Source organism: Lutra lutra, chromosome 1, assembly GCF_902655055.1.
Source record: "Lutra lutra chromosome 1, mLutLut1.2, whole genome shotgun sequence".
NCBI lineage: Eukaryota > Metazoa > Chordata > Mammalia > Carnivora > Mustelidae > Lutra > Lutra lutra.
Window position 1 is genome coordinate 15702355 of NC_062278.1, and position 18530 is coordinate 15720884.

Consider the following 18530-nt stretch of genomic DNA (forward strand, 5'->3'; position numbering starts at 1 on the left):
ATCTCGGGGTCCTGGGATGGAGCCCCGCATCAGGCTCTCTGCTCGGTGGGTAGTCTGCTTCCCCCCACCTCTGTCTCTTTGCCCGCCTCTCTGCCTACTTGTGGTCTCTGTCAAATAAATAAATAAAATCTTTTTTTAAAAATGTATCTTAATTCTATAGGCAAAGTGTAAATACATGCTAAGCCTTGTGAAGGTCTTTCCACATATTATATATACCGTGTGAACTGTTCGGAGGTGTTTTGTGATTAAAAGGAGATGAATATTGGTATTTTTCCATTTTAAGCATCATCCCCTGAAGGTTAGAAAAAGGCTTTTTTTAAAAACATATTTATATTCTTTGCTTTTATAAATCTTGTGCCTCCTAATTTTGAGATTCCTTCCACCAGATGCCAATTAATTCTCTCAGCTCGGTGAGGTTATCATGGTCCACTCTATCTCCAGGCCTAAAGGGAAGCATTAGAACATCTATGCGTGATTCTCTAAGGGGCAACTCAAAACTTACCTACACCACCTCCCTGCAGCTTCTATACCATTAGAGTAAGATTATTAAGGATGCCTTTGTATGTTAGTTTTGCATTTCAAGGGAGAGTGGGAGGAGGGCTTCTCTCCTTTTCTCAAGCTGTCTTAGCTTAGGCTGCTGTAACAAAAATATCATAGACTGGGTGGTTTAAACAACAGACATTGATTTCTCACAGTTTTGCAGGCTGTGAAGTCCAAGATCAAGTTGCCAGCCAATTCAGCTCCCGAGGAAAGCTTTCTTCTTGGGTTTGTCATCACAGGCCAGTTCTCGCCTATAATCACCTCCCAACGGTCCTACCTCTTAATACCATCATGCTGGGGGTTGGGGCTTCAACATATGAATATGGGGGGAGGCACATTTAGTACACAGCACAGCCCAAATTGCTCTTCAAAAGAACCACAACAGGGGCTGGCACACACGTGGGCTAAACTTTCCAGTACCTGCAAACAAGATCTGTGAGACGAATGTGCAGGAAAGGAGAGCGGACAGGGGGCTTGAAAGAGGATTGTTTTCTAGCTTGCTGTCTCATATGTGCCCAGTCTGTGCATAATTATCAAGTAATGAAACTGGTTTTCCTATGTGGTCTATAATCCAGCCCTGAAGGAGAGACCCAACGAAAAGATGATGTTTTAAGAAATACCATTTGCATTACATTTAAAATAAGGAAGAGCTCATGGGGGTCTTCTTTGCAGGCCACTACTCATGCTGGTTCATCACCTCCGATCTTTCCTGGTGGTGGTGGCAGGTAGGCAGTGTACACATCTAAAAACTGCGTCCTTTATTTAGCCTAGCCTCAAATTTCAAATGCTAGTCAGAAAAGGATAAAATAAATCAAAGGACTTGATAAAGTCACTCAGAATTGGTAGAAATAGGGGTGCCTGAGTGACTCAGTTGGCCCCACTGTCTAGCTTTTGGTTTTAGCTCAGGTTGTGATCTCATGAGTAGTGAGAGGGACCCCTGCCTCGGGCTCCACACTCAGTAGAGAGTCTGCTTGAAGACTCTCTCCCTCTGCCTCTTCCCAGACTTGGACATGCGTGCGTACACTCTCTCTCTATCTCTGTCTCTGTTTGTCTCTCTCTCTCTCTCTCAAATAAAAAATCTTTTTTTAAAAAATGTAATAAAAATAAAAAGAGAAAATGACAGACCTACAGCACCAGCGGTGATCTCTCTTTGTTGTGCTCAGGTTTCCCTTGGTAATTTTCAGTTAAGCCTTCCCTGTAGACTACAGATGTAAGGGTATCTTGGACTTCATGTCAAGTATTTCTATCACTTATATAGCATTGTCTAGTGGACAACTTAGTATTATTTTCAAGAAAATATCTATAAACAATGGCTTTACAAATATTATAAAATTTGTTCTCATCTGAGGTACAAAATGTTTTTCCCCTAAATCTGTAAACTAGAAAATAATGTTAAGAAATAAAAATGCTGTAAATTTTATTTCACAATGGAAAGAAAATATTCTTAGAGCTGAATTATCTAACACAGTAGTCACTGACCACTGTAACTGCTATTTTTTTAAGATTTACTTATTTATTTTAGAAAGAGAGTGAGTGAGTGTGCTGGGGTCGGGGCCGCAGTGACAGAGGGAGAAGGAAAGAGAGTCCCAAGTTGACTCCCTGTTGAGTGCAGAGCCCCATGCAGGGCTGGATCTCACCACCTTGAGATCATGACCTGAACTGAAATCAAGAGTCTGAAGCTTAACTGACTGAGCCACCCAGGTGTCCGCCACTATAGCTATTTAAATTTAAATCAAAATAAAAATAAATAAATATTCAGTTTCTCCATCATATTAGCCATGTTTCAAGTGTTCAAGAGCTACATGTGGCTAGCGGCTACCATATTTAACTGTAAATATGGAGCACTGTCATCATTACAGAAAGCAGTATTGGACAATGTTATTCTAGAGTTTCAAAGCCAATCATTCCTTGACACTGAGAAAACAACTCTTGTTTTCTCTGCATGAATAGATTCTTAATATTTTAATCCTCAGTGAATTTGAGCTTTTTTAAAGTGTGAAGATACGTGATATCAGAGGCTTGTAAGAACAGAATTTTATTCTTCATTTTAGAAACAGATCAAGTTCCCTTGATAACTTTATTTTTAAACAGTCTTACTAGTGTCAAAGGACAGGCAAAAATCCAGAGTTGCAACAGTTTTTCCTAGAAACTTAATGCCTTTCAGATTTCTTGCAAACCATTAAAGTTCAGCACAGGGGAATTTAAAATGTTGAGTTAGTGATCTCATACATTCAGCTGGTTCTCCGAAGCTTTCATCCTTTCTCTGCTAAGCAGAATGCCCTTCTTTGTATTGCATTCTTTTCCCATATTTGCAATTCTCACTTCCTCTTTACATGATACATGTTTTCAAATATTAAGGCTACTCTCTTCACTGACATGAATAAATATGAGCACAAGGGTTGAAGAAAAGAAAACTTTCAGGAATATTTCTGGAATTCTATGAGCTTATAGGCTAATAAAACTGGAGACCAGGCATCTGCTTGGAACAAGTACAGTTACGAGTTTTTAATGTTTTAGATTTCAGTGTACAGCTCTTCTTCCCCATAAAAGAATAAATGGGGTAAATCTTTGTCAGAATTTAAATTTTCCTCTCACTGCTTCCTCTGGAAATACCTGGAGACTGGGGTCATCAAAACCTACATTCATTGCGTAATGAAAACGTGGTCAAATCTCAGACATTTTAATTAAGGTCTAGCCCAAATTTGTTATTTAATCTGCCTTCCATGGAAGAAGTTGATATTTAACCTATAGAGTCTCACAGTGACTTTTTTTTTTTTTTTTTTTTTTTTAGGGAGAGTGTGTGTGTGCACAGGGCAAGAGGAGCAGAGAAGAGAGAGAAAGAAACTCAAGCAGACTTTAGGTGGAGTGGGGACCCTGACATGGGACTCATCCAAGAACATGAACCAAAGCCAAAATCAAGAGTCAGTGGTTTCCCTGACTGAATTGTCCAGGAGCCCCCTGTATAATGTTTATTGTGGCTACCACTGCATGGTTCTGATAGTCATACATGTGAAAATAAATTATTGTGATGAAGAATGTTATTTTTAATACATGCAGAATTTATGTATTTAACACTTAGGAACTTTTTTAAATGGAAGGAGATCATTAATACACTCCCCCACTCTTTCCTATGATTAAAGAAATACTTAGAGAGACCAACTTCAGAAAACTAATTAAAAGTGTCCAACAATCTAGAGAATGTTATTAATTTTCAAAAGTTTACTATGATCCTCATAGAATTTTCCCAGACCCAGCCATAATGTTGGTATAAAACAAACCACATAGGATACTGGAATTCAGAGAAGGGAAAGAGAAACAAAAGTTTGCCTAAAAATAATGCCAGGGACACCTGGGTGGCTCAGTGTGTTAAGCCTCTGCCTTCAGCTCAAGTCATGATCCCAGGGTCCTGGGATCGAGCCCCACATCAGGCTCTCTGCTCAGCGGGGAGCCTGCTTCCCCCTCTCTCTCTGCCTGCCTCTCTGCCTACTTGTAATCTCTATCTCTCTCTCTCTGTCAAATAAATGAATGGAATATTTAAAAAATAATAATAATAATGGCAAAGATTTTGAATATCCAGGAAGGGAAGCATCCCAAGGAATTCTAGATGGAATAGGGAGTGAAAAAAGGAAATACCAGGGGAAAATGCTGTAATCAATGCTTTTCAAACTTTAAAATGTATGGGAATCACATCTCACCCAAATGAAGCTGTTGATGAAATAAATCTAGATTAAGACCTGGGACTGTATTTCTTTTTTTAAAAAATATTTTATTTATTTATTTGACAGAGATCACAAGTAGGCAGAGAGGCAGGCAGAGGGCGGGAGGAAGCAGGCTCCCCGCTGAGCAGAGAACCCCATGCGGGGCTCAATCCCAGGACCCTGAGATCATGACCTGAGCCCAAGGCAGAGGCTTACCCCACTGAGCCACCCAGGCACCCGAGATTCTATATTTCCAAAAGGCTCCCAGGTTTTGAGTAACAAAGCTGCAGTAGACTCAACTACTACCATCGGTACATAACTCACATTTACACTGATACTTTGTTATCTAAGATTGGCCCTCAAATAGTTTCCCTCATTTGATCATAAGTGAATGAAATCGGAATCTATGAAATATCTGCTCTAATACATCAACTCAAACCTTCTACACCTGTCTCTCCCAAGCTGGACGGCATTAGATATGTCAGTAATACAAACATTCCATGCTCAAAGTTTGGAAACATTGAGTCAAACACAGGTAAGTTTCTCTATGGTAAGACTCTCAGAGCCTTTAACACAATGTATGTTATGAATCTTCAAGAGAGAGAATTGACTATACGTAATGCTTTCTTCCTAGCTAACCCGTAATACCTCCTGGAGAAACTGGCCTACAGGGTGAATAGTGGTTATTGACAAGTTCTGAAGTCGCAGTGGTTCTTAAGTTCATGGGTACTACTTTGGTCACTGTAATTAGTAACCCATTCTTAAGGGTAACTCACGGATAAAAGAGTTTTCATAGATGGTCAAGGCAACAGGTTAGAAACAATTATGGTCTTTATACCAGTCAATCGGATGAAGCTAAGCAGAGAATACTAGTGTAGGAAACACTAGGAAGAGCACAATGCTAATAATATACAGAAGGTATGTTATAGAATTAGGATGTTTGAAAACCACCACTTTATATGGCACAGCATGGCTGTAACCTCTAAAGAAATGACAATGGCAAACAGGACAGACTAATCCTCTGTGTATGAACAGAAACAGAATAGCTCATCATACATAAGAGCAGAAGTGCCCCACCCTGGGACACAGTTTAAGGATAAGTTTTCCAATTACGCCATATAGTTCCCTGTGATCATTGCCTTTGCAGGAAAGGAGCAAACGGAAATGTTTTCTGGTGTAAGATCTGGAAAGACTTATCTCATTCTGCCTGACATGACAACTGGGAGAGATCTTCTAACTGTGTAAAATATGTGAAACCCAAAGCTTCAAGAAATACTTCTCTGAGACCTCTTGAAACTGGTTATGTTGAAATAAATAGTAGATTGCAGTTTTGCCTAGAGCAAAGAAGCTTCGACCAAAATGACTTTCTCTTTTATACAAATGTGGAACTGCACGCTTTCCAACTTCAAGAGGAGGTAGCAAACAGACTCTTAGGACAACCAAGTCTCCCTGATATCAAAGACCCATACCACAAACCTGGGATGTAATGGTCCTCAAAATATAATTGTATCTGAATCACCTGGAGAGTTTGTTAAAACATGGATTCTTGGGACCCAGCCTGGAGTGTCTGATCCAGTTGGACTGGGATGAAGCCTGATGATTTGCATTTCTAAGAACTTTTCAGGTGATGCTGCCACTGGCAGCCCAAGATCCACACTTTAAAGAACACGGCTGGAATGGAAGGAGCCTCAGTGATCAGTTGGGCCAACCCCTTTCGCTCACAGATGAAGAGTCTGGGGCACATAAAAGAAATTATCCCCAAAGATGGGGTCATAAACAACCCCTTTGACCACATGTCTGTGTGCCATTCCCATGCTCTCCTCTCCATTCCTATTTATACTATACTAATATTTATACTAATATATTGATAATTTATACTAAATATACTAATATTTATATTATAAAATTGTGAAAGACTTTGATGTGGACAAAAAAGATGACCATGTGTCCTGTCCATCTATCCTTCTAATGTATTTTTTTTTCACTGTCCTTCAGGTATTTTACAACTCTGAAAGTGGTAGAAAACTAATCACAATGCTAATGATTATTTTCTGAAGAAATGCAAGTGTATTGGGATCTGCGAAATACAACTGGTAGGTGGCAGTCAGCACTAACCAAATATGCATCATATGTAAAATCCGACAACATTCTCTTTGCCTGTGTATGTGTGTGTGCGTGCATGTGTCCCTTCCATACCCTCTTGAATCTGTAGCATCTTCCTGGGCCCCACATTAAGTAATGAGTTAAATAAAATAAAACTCTTTGGCATGAGTTTATATAATATTTGTATTGATTTGGGTATCATGATTTCACCTTATCAAAAAATTACCTTTTAACCTCGTGAAAAAAAGAAAAGTGTGCTTTTTGAATGACAGAATAAGGACCTACAAAAATCTGCAATAAAACTCGGGCAAAAGTCAAAATCAACTTTTTCCCTATTCTGGACATTAACTAAAGAGTTACAAAATTCCAAGTCGTGTTTATCCAGAAAAATGGCTGCATCTTGGTAAGAACAATCTTTCCCTATCAGCTTCACGGTAGCCTTCAGGACCCAAAGCTTCATAACTGTGATAATCATCAAGCCTGCATTCTAACCGTAGAGAATAGAATGGGTTTGGAACTTCCCAAAAGCTGCATAATTGTCAACATTTGACCAGCTTATGGCAGGCTTACCGAAAATCCCCATTCCCAGGATGTGTCTTTATTTGACTTGACTCAGAACATGCTCTGTACCAACATCCTTGATTCTAGGGAATTTGAAAGAAAAAAAAAAAATCAGTGACAATTGTTTTAACATTGCTGCTGCCTAAGATGATGTTACTTATTGGGGCTAATCAAAACACCTAAAAAGAACAGAGAAAGGCAAGGTCCAGAAGGGACTTTGAAAAGCTCACATGCTTTCTTGGAAATCTAGAAGAACATGTTCAGGATTGTGTGCATACACAGAAAAGACAGAAGAAGGTTCTAATCTCTCATCTCTAGGTTGCATGGAGACTCTGCACAAGCTAAGGCAGAATTGTAAACTGCCAGCAAGATCACTGAAGATATAGGTTTTTTAAAAAAAACAGATTTTATTTATTTATTTGACAGACAGAGATCACGAGTAGGCAGAGAGGCAGGCAGAGAGAGAGAGAGGAGGAGGAAGCAGGCTCCCTGCGGAACAGAGAGCCTGAGGCAGGACTCGATTCCAGGACCCTGAGATCATGACCTGAGCCGAAGGCAGAGGCTTAACCCACTGAGCCACCCTGGTGCCCTGAAGATATATGTTATAAAGGTTGGGAGAGTTATTGGTTCAAAGCATTTATGGAAATCTCAGTCGCCTAATCATTAGCTGACCACTAAGCTAACCAGGTAGAGACTTCAATGGTAACACATGACAAAAAACGCAGGCTTTACCGAAAGAGTGCAGGAAAGTCCCTAAACAAATGAATAAAAAAACAGCAACACTATAACAAAAACAAAAAACAGCAACAACAAACCCTGGGGAAAGCATCTGATTTCCAGTGTTTCCCCAATATATTGTTTAAAACAGAAAAAATATGAGACACTTAAAGAAACAGGAACTTATAGCCCATGAAAAAGAAAACAACCAGTCAGTTCCCCCTAACAAAGTCCAGACTTTGGACTTCTTAAACAAAGACTTTAAATCACCTAATGAACTAAAGGAAACTATGTTTAAAGAATTAAAGGAAAGTATGAGAATAATTCAAAAACACAATCAAGAAAACAACTCTATTTACAAAGGAAAAGAAATTAGAAATAAATTTTTTGAAACACAAGATTTATATACTGGAAATCTACAAAACGTCAGTGAAAGAAATTAAAGAATATCTAAATAAATGGAAAAACATCCCATACTCGTGGGTCAGAAGGCACTATTACTGTTAAGATGGCAATATTCCACAAACTGATCTATGCATTCAAACTAATCCCTCTCAAAGTGCAAGCTGCTATTTTTTTTTTCCAGAATTTGACAGGTTAATTGTAAAATTTATATGGAAACAGACTATCCAAAGCAATCTTCAAAAAGATTAAGGAACTTGCAGGGGGTTTTTTGTTTTGTTTTTGTTTGTTTGTTTGAGAAAGAGTGTGCAAGTATGCACACCTCAGAGGAGGTGGGGAGGTGGGAAACAGGGGCAGGAAGAGACTCTTAAGCAAACTCCACACTTAGTGTCCAACACAGGGCTCCATCTCATAACCCTGAGATCATGACCTGAGCCAAAATCAGGAGTCAGATGCTCAACTGTCTGAACAACTATGGCATCCCGAAACTTACAGAATTTAGACCTCCCAGTTTCAAAATTATTTATTACAAAGCTGCAGTAATAAAGTAGTAGAGACAATTTGGTAATGACATAATCAATAGATAAGTAATAATCTTTTCACTCTCTTGGGTCCTCACTTCCAAGATAACCAAGAAAAGAAGGAATAATGGTCGTGCCAGAAAGGGTTCTGGCCAAGTGCAGCTGGTGTTTGCTACACCAGCTCTGCTAGTTGTGTGCCCAAGAGCGAGGCCATTAAGAAAGTCATTATTCAGAACATAGTAGAGGCCACTGTCATCAGGGACATTTCCAAAGCAAGTGTCTTCGATGCCTATATGCTTCCCAAGCTCTATGTGAGACTACCTCACTGTGTGAGCTGTGCCATTGTCAGCAAGGGAGTCAGGAATTGCACTCATAAAACCTGGAAGGACCAACCCCTCCCCCCAACCTTGATTTAGACCCAAGGGTACTACCCCACAACTTCCACAAAAACCCATGTAAAGAGCTAAGTCCTTAGGACTGGAGAAAAACTGTTCTCTGGGAAAAAAAAAAAATAAAATGGAGAGTATACTTTAAAACACACATACACAAAACAACAACAATAATCTTTTCAACATACAGTGCTGGAACAACCAATGCAAAAGAATAAAATTAAACCCCCTACTTCATAAAATTAACTATATGGTTTACAAATATTATCTCCCATTCTGCAGGCTATCTTTTCACTTTGTTGAACATGTCTCTGGTAATCAAACTGGAAAGCCAAATGTGTCAAATGTATGTGACATACATACTACATGTATGCCAGCCACAGGGGGGTGGGGTATGCTTGGTTGAACTAAGCTAGGAGCAATTTTAGAAGATGTGTAAAAAATGGCAACTGCATTCCCACTTCCAAACAACTAGCTTATGAACAAATTTAGATCAGATCCATTCTTCTGCTCTTCAAAGATTTTTTACGTGTGTCCTTTCCATTGTTGTTTTTAATCAAATCAACGCTGCATTCCTACAGAAAACTCCTGAACACATGTTCTGAAATTTTACCTCCTGTTACCCAGGGTAGAGAGGAAGACAGAACAGGGGTTTTCCTGAAAGTGTGGCAATCGTAATGACTCATGCTACTTCCTTATTCTAACCCTTTCTACGAGCGGGGTGGAGAAAGCTCACAATCAGGCCTGGGGGAAACCATCTTGACTGAGAGGGTGTCCTTGCTGTCGCGATTGCTTTTTGTTTTCCTTTTGCCTCAGTGCAAAGCAAGGAAATAAAAATTCAGAAGAAGATAGAGTTTAGAACCATAACGATAGGAGGGCAAGAAAGAGTCATCCGTAAAATAAATGCAACATGTATTCAGATGAATTCCTGAATGTATGCCACCAAGAAAGTCAAACTCAGCACATTTATTTGTTTGTGTGGTCAGGTACTAAATGACTCCTTAAGCATACAAAGCCAATAAAGAGAACAGAGGTGAGGAAGAAGAGGAGAAAAAAGTGTAAGGAGGACGGTAAGTGTGAACATAGTTTTCCAACGTGGGTAGTCCAGATAGTATCTCAGTTCCCCAAACTCTGTTTGTTTTGTAATTTCATTGCATTCCTCTTTGAGATGTTTTCTCTCTGAATGGCTAGAAGTCAACAGTCTCAGACTCTAAATCTGTCTGTTGAAGCAAAGCACTCAGGTCCTTTCCAATTCACTCATAAAAAGAGGAGTAATTGAGGGTTTTATACCTTAAGAGATTTCTCGAAGCATTGCATAGAGATTAAGCATCAGCAATTATGTAAAGCTATTCATCACTTAAAACTGAGGGGAAAGAAGCCAAGTCCTTGAGGAAACCAGAGCCAAAAAAGGATTGCTATTTAGTTCACTGAACCCTGCTGCTTTTGAAATACTGTAATTCAGACCGTTCGATGAAACTTGTTTGCTTAAAATCTCCTTTTCTTTATTAAAAAAGAAGGACTTGAGTAAGGAAGGCATGAACTGCTACTCCATGAAACAGGTATAATTATACCCCACTGTATATGGCGGTATGAAAATTAAATTTAAAAATTTATAGGTAAAAGACCTAACACAGTGTCTGGCATGTATTAAGGAATCCGTAATGGGGCGCCTGGGTGGCTCAGTGGGTTAAAGCCTCTGCCTTCAGCTCAGGTCATGATCCCAGGGTCTTCGGATCTAGCCCCGCATCGCATAGAGCTCTTTGCTCTGCAGGGATCCTACCTCCCCCACTCTCTCTGCCTGTGTCTCTGCCTACTTGTGACTTCTGTCCATCAAATAAATAAAGAAAATCTTTAAAAAAAATTTTTAAAAAAAGGAATCAGTAAGACTTGGCTGCCATACTTTTTATTATTATTGCTGGAATTAGCTTGGCCATTATTATGGAGGTCAATCTGTGAGTGACAGGGACGTTGCTGCTAGTTAGAGAACTGATTCAAATTATTCAGAATGCTTATATTGTATTTCACGGACATGTACAGAAAATAAAATAATATTTCAGTTTTTACATCAACATATAATTAGTGCCAGATTCTTGAAAGAATCCTTAATTTTCATGCTGTTGTCCAAAATGAACTTCAGGGCCAAATTGCTGTGCGTGAGTCTTAGACCCCAATAGCTAATTTATTCACTGGTTAATTTCTAAATCTTTAGTTATTTATCATTATAAAGATGTCATATGCCCCAAAAGCACTTTTTTAAAAGATTTTATTAATTTATTTACTTATTTGAGAGAGAGAGAGAGAGTAAAAGCAGGGGGTTAGGGAGGGGGAGGGAGAAGCAGACTCCCCTCTGAGCAGGGACCCTGACTTGGGGCTCAATCCCAGGGCCCTGGAATCATGACCTGAGCCTAAGGCAGCGGCTTAACTGACTGAGCCACCCAGGCACCCCCACAGAAGCACCCTTTAAAGAAAGACTACGTGATAAAAAAAAAAAAAATGGGGCAAACTTTGAAATTTGCTAAGCATCTTCTAGCTCATCCCCTGGGTTATCTATGTGTTTGTTTGCCTCCAAGGAGGCCATTTCACCACCTTTTAGATACAGAAGTTAACTTGTGGAAAAATTTATTGTAATGCAAACAATTCCTGTCCATAAAAATGCAAATTGTATTCCTGTGGCTATTGACCAGTTTTACCAGTTTTTCCTGTATTTGAGAATTCATGTCACATTCTTTATCTGACTATATACTTGTGGTTCTCTTTTTAAACAAGCAAGAACGTCTGTTGGTCCCTCATTAATTCCTGAGTTAACTAAAACCTTTGATACATGTTTCATTTTATATTGTATGGAAGTCATAATTTTATCGTCATTTAAAATCTCTCCTTTAATAAGCATAAGCATCCAGTTTATATGCTTCCTGAGAAACACATCTGAAATTCAAGCATAGAACCTTCCCTGGAAACGTTCTAGTCAAGGACAGAATTAGCCCTTCTTCCTGTGGCTTCTGGACAGTCATTGTCAGAAAGTCAGTCAGTCAAAGATGGCTGTCGAAGCTTACCAAGTGAAGAATAGTGTCCTGGGCATTTTTAAATAGCTTTTTCTATACAAGAAAAGCCTGCAATGTTACAATGAGTTGCGGGGGTGGGGAGGGGTGGAAGGTAAGTATTAACTTCAGGGAAGTAAGATCCCTCTAGAGGGCTTCCTGGAAAGAAAATTTGGAAGCCAGATTTGGGTTCAAAGAGGATTCAACTTATAAGAATATATTCAAAACTAACACTCTTTGAGCTTTTGAACTAAAATTTGGCTAATGTCTTATGAGAAAGCAAATCATTGAAAAGCATTTTGTTTCCATATTTTATCATTATAGTTGCTTAAAATACAAGAATAGAGGGACTGGCTGGCTCAGTTGGAAGGGCGTGCAACTCTTGATGTCGGGGTCATGAGTTCCAGTCCCACGTTGGGTGTACAGATTACTTAAATAAACTTTAAAAATAAAATAAAATAAAACATAGGAATAGAACCGTTCAGATTTTCTCTAGGAAGTATGTTGCTAAAATTTCAGGGCTTTCTTCTTCTTTTATTCTTACATAATTACAGAATTGAATATTTTACAACTATCATACCATTCCACTTATGTAAGTAACATTTTATATAATTGAAATAATTATGTGGGAGGAATCTAGTCAACCCAACTATGTAACCATCATCTAGGTTATAGAATTATAAAGACATTTAAAACATATTTCTATGTGAATGTGTAGTGTTTCTAACAAAAGTGGTATCAAACTATAATCATATAATAACTGAAGATTATAAATAATGACCATTTAATGAATATGACTAATTATATTAGTGGGTGTGTAATAAAAAAAGAAGCAAGTGTGAGAATTTAAGTATGTGTCACCAATGTGGAACTTTTAATAAAAGATTACAAAAAACTAATGCGAGCTTTTTAGAATTAATACAATATGGTTTTTTTGTTGTTGTTGTTTTGTTTTTTAAAGATTTTATTTATTTGACACACAGAGAGAGAAATCACATGCAGGCAGAGAGGCAGGCAGAGAGAGAGAGAGGAGGAAACAGGCTCCCTGCTCAGCAGAGAGCCCGATGTGGGGCTCGATCCCAGGACCCTGAGATCATGACCTGAGCCAAAGGCAGAGGCTTTAACCCACTGAGCCACCCGGGCGCCCCCAATATGTTTTTAAAACTAGTAATAATTCTTTTATTGTGAGTATCCTCCACACATTGACTATAATTATTTTGACTAGAAGATGAGAAAATTTTGTCAATCACAACTCAAGTATCACCTTCTCTACAAAGCCATACTTGATGCCCATAAGACAGAATTAGATGTTCTTTCCTTTCTGCTCCCATAGGGTATATGCTGAAAGGCTAAATAATTGTTATTTACCATCAGTCTATATCTATAGATATGATATAATGGAAATAATATAGATGTTAGAGTCGAATCAGATTTGAATTCCAAATTAACTAAATTGCTGCTTGAATGATCATAGATGGGCAAATAAACATGAACTTAAGCGAGAGGTACACAACAACCATTTTAGTATTATTGTATATGCTTATATGCGCAGTAGTGTTATAATGTTACTACGTATGCTTATGTATGTATTATAGCATTACAGTAGTATTGTGACTAAGACAGGAAAATTACCAGGTGCCTGGTTGCCTCAGTCCATGGAACATGCAACTTTTGATCCTGGGGTTGTGAGTTCGAGCCCCATGTTGGATATGGAGATTACTTAAAAAAATAAAATCTAAGAAAAAAAAAAGACCAGGGGAGATCGGATATGTTGCCACCTGGAGCATAGCCAGTGCTTAATAAAGATTATTTAAATGTTTCCACCTCTTACCTGGATGCAATTTCTGACCCTTGCAAAATGTCCCTGGTGCTTCTTCTTCATCATTGACAAGGAGAAACGAATGTCCAGCACTGCTCAGCTGGGTAGAGATGAAACGTTGGCCCAGACAGAAAGATCCTGCCCCGCCTGTTCCTAGGGGTGGGGATACTGGGGGTGCTGAGGCTCTGACACATGGGGAGTCACCAGACCTGGCCCACCACCTAGCTGGATTTCTCACCACCCATTTCACACCTTCTCACCCTGGCCAAACCAGATGGCAGCCAGTGTCTAAAACTGCCAAGGACTTTCCACCCAAGATGTCTCCTGCCTCAACTGCATTTCTTCCATGTTTTGGCTTGCATCCTTTGCAACCCAATTCAGTTCCCATTTTGCCTAGAAAATTTTTTCTGAATCGTCTTTCTCTTAGATCTCTATATCACCCCCTAAAAGACAGAGGTAATATCATCTCTTATGGGCCATGTTCCTCTCTTTTAGGGTAATAAACTACAGAAGGTCAAGTCAAACCTTTATCTTCATAAATAATGCATAATTATCAGCGTTAGTATGCCCCCAATATTCCATGAGACGTATGTGGACTATGGGTTGTTTATCTGAAATTCAAATTTAACTGGACACCGTATATTTTTATTGACTTAAATCGGGCACTCCTGCTGGCCTATATTGTATCATTTCACTTGTCTTAAGCTACACCATGAGTCACAGCTGTGACCAGGCTCTCGAAGGCCAAGCTGAGTGTCCAACTGCTTTGTCTCACCCTCAATTCTACCTCAGTCTTCTGATGCTCCATCACCAAATGCCCAGCATGGTGCCTTAAGGACCACTGGGAGGACAAGAGTAGGGTCCTCATGCATTCTTTGATTCCTACAGGTAGCAAATACCTACTCAACGCCTATACAGTGCCAGGCACTGAAGGATATTCTGGAGATGCAAGTTTAAACAAGACACAACCCTTGTCATAAAGGAGCTTCCAGCTCCTTCAGGAAAACAGACGTGGCAGAAAGCAATCTCAATCAGTACAATAAGTTCCAAAATAGGGTGAGTTGAGCACACGGGAGGAAGGCAAGAAACACAGTCTTCAGGGGTCAGAGGGGTCTTCTGGGCAGAAAAGTAGCTAGGTGGAGACCTAATAATTAACAGGCATGAACCAGAGGGCGTCAGAGAGGGAAGGCATTCCAGGTCCCAGCAGAGAGAACATTATGAACAAAGCCCTAAGGTAAGTAAGACCATGGCATTCATGCTTCACTATTTAATCAAATCTGTCTTTTAGTTCAAGCTTGTTTGGCCCATGGATGCCACTGTCTTTTACGCTGCTTCTTAATAGTTTTTGTTTTTGTTTTTGTTTTTGTTTTTTCCTCAAGGAATTCAGTGATGACAGCTCTTTTTCCTCTCCTATCACCTGAGTCTTCTCCAAGCTCCAGGCTGGTTTCTCTCTCCTGCTGTAATCTGAGCATCTTCTTTAAGAATGTAAAGCTGGGGGGAGCCTGGGTGGCTTAGTCGGTGAAGCGGCTGCCTTCGACTCAGGTCTTGATCCCAGGGTCCTGGGACTGAGTTCCAGATGGGCTCCCTGCTCAGCGGGGAGCCTGCTTCTCCTTCTCCCTCACCTCTCCCCCCTGCTCATGATCTCTCTCAAATACATAAAATATTTTTTTTTAAGATTTTATTTATTTATTTGACAGAGAGAGATCACAAGTAGACAGAGAGGCAGGCAGAGAGAGAGAGAGAGAGGGAAGCAGGCTCCCCGCTGAGCAGAGAGCCTGATGCGGGACTCGATCCCAGGACCCTGAGATCATGACCTGAGCCGAAGGCAGCGGCTTAACCCACTGAGCCACCCAGGCGCCCAAATACATAAAACATTTTAAAAATCAAAATAAAAGAATGTAGAGCTGACCATGGCCAGCTCACCTGGGCTCACGTCACACCGTCCAGCCTTCCCCTCTCTGCTCCTTCCAACATTCTTTCCTATCCTCCCCTCAGCCAACTCTCATTGCCCCGTGGTGATGGGTGCCGGCACCCACAGCTACTCTCTCATCCGCTTTCAACAATGCACCCTCATTCTGTACGTCCTACCGAACCCAGCCTCGTCCATACGGCAACGGAGAGGACCCTCGCTCAATTCCAGCCCTCAAAGGGCAAACACGAGAGAAAATAAAGTCACAACCCTGGCAAGAGGGCTGACAGGTGAAAGAAGGAAGTTTGTAGGTAAAACCCACTTAAATAAAGCTGCTTCTTCACCAGCATTCTTTGTAGTAATCAACTATTGTTGGTTATTTTCTCCTCCCTGGCTTGTGCTTCACACTCAGTAAACTTTGATGTAGGAATTCACCTTTTGTTCTCATTAACTCTTAACAAATGGCATAAACAGTAGCTCCCTTTCTGTACTACGAGGGAAGCCAGGAATTTTAAGTGCCAGGTGGAGTTTGTGACAACAGGGTATCCGTGATGGTTAACTTTATGTGGCAACTTGCCTGGGCCCCAGAAGGCCCAGATATTTGGTCAGACATTAGCTTGGGTGTTTCTATAGGGGTGTTTGGGGATGAGATTAGCCGTTAAAGTGATAGAATAAAGCACACTGCACCTTCCAAAGTGGGCGGGCTTCACGCTGCACCAGAGGCTTGAACGGAACAGAATAGCGGACCCCCTCCCAAACGGAAGGAAATGCTTTCTGCCTGAAAGCCAGCTCCTCCTAGGTCTCCAAGGGCCTGCCTTCAGACAGGAGCCACACCACCGGCTGTCCTGGTTCTCAGGCCTTCGGACTCAGATTGGATACGTAGGGTCGGCTCTCCGGAGTCCCCAGCTTACTGACTTACCCTGGAGATTTGGGAACTTGCCCACCTTCGTAACTGCATGAGCCAGTTCCTTGTACTGGTTTTGCTTCTCTGGAGAGCCCTAAGAAATACAGTAGCACAGGAAACAAAGCAATCAGAAGCTATTTTGATTAGAATATGTGTTTTTCAGGCTGCCTGGGTGGCTCAGTGGGTTAAACCTTCTGCCTTCAGCTCAGGTCATGGTCTCAGGGTCCTGGGATAGAGCCCCCGCATGGAGCTCTCTGCTCGGCAGGGAGCCTGCTTCTCCCTCCCGCTCTGCCTGCCTCTCAGCCTACGTGTGACCTCTCTCTCTGTCAAATAAATAAATAAAACCTTAAAAAAAAAAAAGCATGTGTGCTTTTCATTTGTCTTATAAATCTTTCACAATCCAGGTGTATCCCGTCTCCCTGGGAAATGAGTTCGCTCTTCACTACACGTGGGCAATGTGATTCTTATAGGTCAAGGTACTTTGACAAATATTCCCAGTTTATTTAGTAGGACTCAGTCCCCTTCATACATATAGCCCCATGAATGTTCTCCACGTGTGTATACATGACAAGGAAGCAACTCAGGGTACTGCCTCATATTAGAGGCAGTCAGAAGACAGGGAAATATCTGTGAGTCCTAGTATTCAGGAAAGAGGAAAAAAATCTAAAACCAATTAATGTTTTCTCTCTAGATCCTCTTACCTCCTATGATGTTATGCAAAGTAAAGATCTGGGAAGAAAGAGAAGATTCGAGGGCACAGAGGGAGGGGTAAAGTGGGAGCTTTGTGGAGCCTTCAAGGACATCAAAGTGATAATGATACAGTGCTAAGAGGGGCTAGCTTCATAGGTGTGCCACCTGCGCAGTTGCCCAGGATCCACACTCAGAAGGGCTCTGCTCTGGTTTTAAATGCTCTACATCAGGGTCTTGAGATTCTCAATTTTTGAACCAAAGGGCCCCAAATTTTCGTTTCACACTCGGTGTGAAATTTCACACAAATTATGCGATTAGTCCTCATGTTACATAAAACTTCAAGTTTGGTAACCAATTACAAATTAAAAGTAAGCATTTATTCAACATTCCACCAACCGATTATTCTGATGGCCCTATACTAGGATCTAATAATAGCAAACCAAACAGATCTCATACTCCCGTGCTCTTCCCACAGATAGAAAGAAGAGACAAGAAAAGACTTTGAGCAAAAACAATCAGGAGTTGCATACAGTTGATCCTTGTACAAAGCTTGGAAAGAGACGTAGGCTCCCGTCAGCACTTCTTATAAGAGCTTGGATCACTGCTCTGAAAATCAAGAACTAGACCTCTCTTAGTGGGGAAACATCTGCATCCAGCCATTGAAGTGGCTTCAAAATCCCCGACCGAAGACCCAGCAATTACACTACTAGGTATTTAGCCAAAGGATACAAACATAGTGATTCAAAGGGGCACATGCACCCCAATGTTTATAGAATCAACATCCACAATAAATAAACTATGGAAAGAGCCCAGATATCCATTGACTGATGAGTGGATAAAGAAGTGGTGGGAGATATAGATATATAGAGATAGATAGATAGATAGATAGATAGATATAGATATAGATATAGATACAGATACAGATATAGGGCAGCCATCAAAAAGAATGAAATCTTGCCATTTGCAATGATGTGGATGGAACTAGAGGGTATTATCCTAAGTGAAATAAGTCAGTCAGAGAAAAACAAACACCATATGATTTCACTCATATGTGGAATTTAAGAAACAAAACAGATGAACATAGGGGAAGGGAAGGAAAAATAAATAAGATGAAAATTGAGAAGGTAGCAAACCATAAGAGACTCTTAACTCTAGGAAACAACCTGAGGGTTGCTGGAAAGGGGATAGGGGGATGAGGTAACTGGGTGATGGGCATGAAGGAGGGCACTTGATGGAATG

At 40.4% G+C, this 18530-nt stretch overlaps 1 pseudogene; it reads left to right on the top strand.

Moving 5' to 3' along the window:
- The first annotated feature begins 1193 nt into the window (after positions 1-1193).
- On the top strand, positions 1194-9001 carry LOC125091773 (40S ribosomal protein S26-like; annotated as a pseudogene).
- Positions 9002-18530: the final 9529 nt, after the last annotated feature.